The 3,226-nt window shown below is 45.8% G+C and overlaps 1 non-coding gene across 1 annotated transcript; it reads left to right on the top strand.

Annotated features, from left to right (window-relative positions):
• Positions 1 to 2,098: 2,098 nt before the first annotated feature.
• LOC123324430 lies at positions 2,099 to 2,202 on the top strand. The gene has a single exon (XR_006539802.1). It is a non-coding gene; the product is annotated as a U6 spliceosomal RNA (small nuclear RNA).
• The last annotated feature ends 1,024 nt before the right edge of the window (positions 2,203 to 3,226 follow it).

The following is a 3,226-nucleotide window of genomic DNA, read 5'->3' on the forward strand; positions in this document are numbered from 1 at the left end:
TTATGAGTGCAAAAAGCAAGTCCTAACAGTAAGTATGTGAGTCCATTTAAAATATTTACACATATTTGCCTGTAAAAGGCACAGAATGATGCTCACAGTGGCTGACTGGAGAGCTGGATTGTGGTGCGCAGAGAGGGTTAGGAAGGGGACCTGGGCTTTTTTCCTTTATTCATTTCTGAATTGCCTGGATGTTTCACCAAGTGTGTACTTAAATTCTTTAAAATTAATTAGGGAACATCACACACATCCACCAAGAATCTTTAGCAGTCTTTAATGCATTAAAAGTCTGGGAAACCGTTAAATTCTTGGTTTGACTGGTTCCATGGAGAGTTCAATTCCTTCACCAGACATTCCTTAAATACTAGGTTCTTTGCCTGGCACCAGGCTACCAAGATCAGTAACACCTGGTCTATGACAGGATGGAAATCTGCCCCAAAATGCAGCTAAGAGGAAAAGTGAATTTGGTAAGAATGGGCACCATCATCACTAGGTATACAATGGCACCCTCACTTGTCTCATAATTGGCCTTCTGTAGGCTTCGCCTTTCGGCAGCGCCATCCTCTCATTCTTAAAAGTCAGATTTACGATTAAGACTCCAGTTAATACCGTTGAGCGGGAAGTGTCCTTGGGGAAAGAGAAGTCCCCGGAACAGACCCACTGGGGTATCCAGAATTGATTTTGCAGCGGCACACAGATTCCTGTCTTAACCTGGAGTCTCTGCTGAGTAATGTAATTTCTGGGACAGCAAAGGGGCAGCTGGTGACTTTGAACCAAATTTTACCTTTCAACTCAATTCAGGGAAATTTCAACAGAGTGGCCGACGATGCAAAGTGCTATGTTGAACGCTAGATTGTGCTTTATTTTTTCCTCCCAACTTCACGTTTCCATGCACCAAAATCTTGATGCTACAAATATTGGATGCCACGCTTACCTGACAGGCTTCTTCCATCCCACCTGGGCGCAGGGGCTCTGAGCGAGCGCGCGAACCGTGGCTGGAGCCCGCCTCTCGCGGCCGGAGCGGGCTCGGCGGGCCGCGGGTTCCCCTGCTGGCCGCAGAGCCGGAGCCGCTTTGCTGCCGGGGCTCCCGCAGTCAGCCCCCCGCGCGCACGCGCGCTCCCCCGGGGCGGCCCCAGCGCCTCCAGTCTTCGGCAGGGCGGCGACTGGACAGTTCCAGCGGGCGGGGCGGGGCGGGACGGCTAAGGAGTGCTCCGCGACCACGTGATCGGCGCTAACATGGCGGCGCCCAGCGGCGTCCACCTGCTCGTCCGCGGAGGTAAGCCCCTGGAGAACCGCACCGCGGGGGTTTGCACGGTAGCTCACTCGCTAAGCACCCGGGTTCAAAGGGGTTACACACCCGCGCTCAAACATTTCGCCGCACACGAATGTAGTTTTAGTTCTACCGATACAGGCAGACACACAAGCTGACACAGGGACACGCCGCAGGAACACGACACATTTATTCACTCGTCATTTGCCTGGACTGCGTCACTGCGTGGCATCTATTCGCAGTCACTCCTTGAGATTTATGGGACATTGTCTGAAGTTTTCTTCCCCCACGTCAGTTGTATGATTAGTGTAGCAAACTTACTTATTTTGGCTGCGGAGCGATGAATCTACGGTAACTCGGGAATGCGCCTGGATACCCAGTTGCCACAGAGAAAGCAATTGGTTTGTTGTATATATTGGCATGATACAATACATCTTTTGGGAAACTTGCAACATGTGATTATTCGGTTACAGTGACTTAAAGTGAAGAAGCGAAGAAATCATGTCCGGGGAGCTCTCAGTAGGTGTTACCCTTGCGTGAATGGTGAGATTTTAGTAAATAGATACTTTTGCAGGTAAATTAGGGAAATCCTTGTTAGATTTGTTCTGAATCTTGGTTAGAAAGAACTAGGAAGTTGTTTCAAGGATTGGGAAAGAGGGGAACTAACATAGTTTGAGGGACTGCTTAGGTGTCAGGCACATAGGAACAGCAGTCCTGTGAGGTAAATTTCATAGTAAATAGCTACCGTTTATTAAGTGCTTTTTAAGTACATGGTCCTGCGTCAGCACCTTACATATGCTAGCTACCTTTTAAAACCCAGTGAGTTAGTGCGCGCTTCAGCAGCACCTATACTAAAACAGGAACGATACAGAGATTATAATGCGTGGCCCCTGCGCAAGGACGATGTGGAAATTCGTAAAGCGTTCCATATTTTTTGGAATTAGAGTTTTAAGATTATAAGTAAATAAAGGAACACTGTACTGTGAAAAGTAAATAAGTAAAATCCAATGAGTTAGGCGTTACTCCCGGTTTGCAGATGAGAAAAGTGAGGCAGAGAAGTTAAGTAATATGACTAAGGCCGCACAGATTTTAAGAGGAGCCACAGGAAGATTTGAAGGGAGAGAGGTGCAAGAAGAAGGTGATGTAAGCAGTATTTGGGGCTGGTTGGTTATTAGAGTGGAAGTCAACAGGAGAATGCAGCCCTGTGAAAAAAAGCCCCAATTTACATCTCTTAAGATCTGGGCTCCAGGCCAAACTCTGTTTACTAATCAAGTTACTTTTCTCTTTCCTCTTTTGGCAAGAAGTAATGGTGTTTAGACTTTTTTGTGTACCACAGGTAATGGTGAAGAGAATCTGGGGAGATAGTCGAGGTAGAGGAGGAACCAAAACACACACACATGTGTATTTTATATATATACACATATATGTGTATGTGTATGTATATAATCCCCGCAGATTACAGAAATAGCATGTTAATTTTTTTTTTTTTTTTTGTCACTTCTGATTTTGACAAATGGTGGTTCAGACAATCCTGGGAAGACTGCTATAGGGAAGCCAGGTCGGGTTATTGGTTCCTATAACCCATTCCATTATATCCCACAGTGCTGCAACAACTAAAAGAGAGATCTTCTGACTAGAAAACGGACAGAAAATGTGTCATCAGGGAGAGATTTATTGAACAGGAAAGGTCACCTTTATGGACTATCCATAGCTAGTTTTAAATTGCAGACAGGTTGTCCTATACGACTTGCTCCCCAAGCCCCTAGGATGGAAAACGAAGGCTAAATTCATGAAGGCTCCTGTCTCTCTCTTCTTCCTTTTCACACGCTTAAATTGATGTAAATCAATTCACTATAAGTCTTTCTGTGTCAGGGTTTATCATCAGCATCTATGTGCATCTTTCCCTCCTGGAAAATAGAAAGAAAACATTTTTTTTAACCCGTTTAGAAGGCATAAGGT

Source organism: Neomonachus schauinslandi, chromosome 3 (assembly GCF_002201575.2).
Source record: "Neomonachus schauinslandi chromosome 3, ASM220157v2, whole genome shotgun sequence".
Taxonomy (NCBI): domain Eukaryota; kingdom Metazoa; phylum Chordata; class Mammalia; order Carnivora; family Phocidae; genus Neomonachus; species Neomonachus schauinslandi.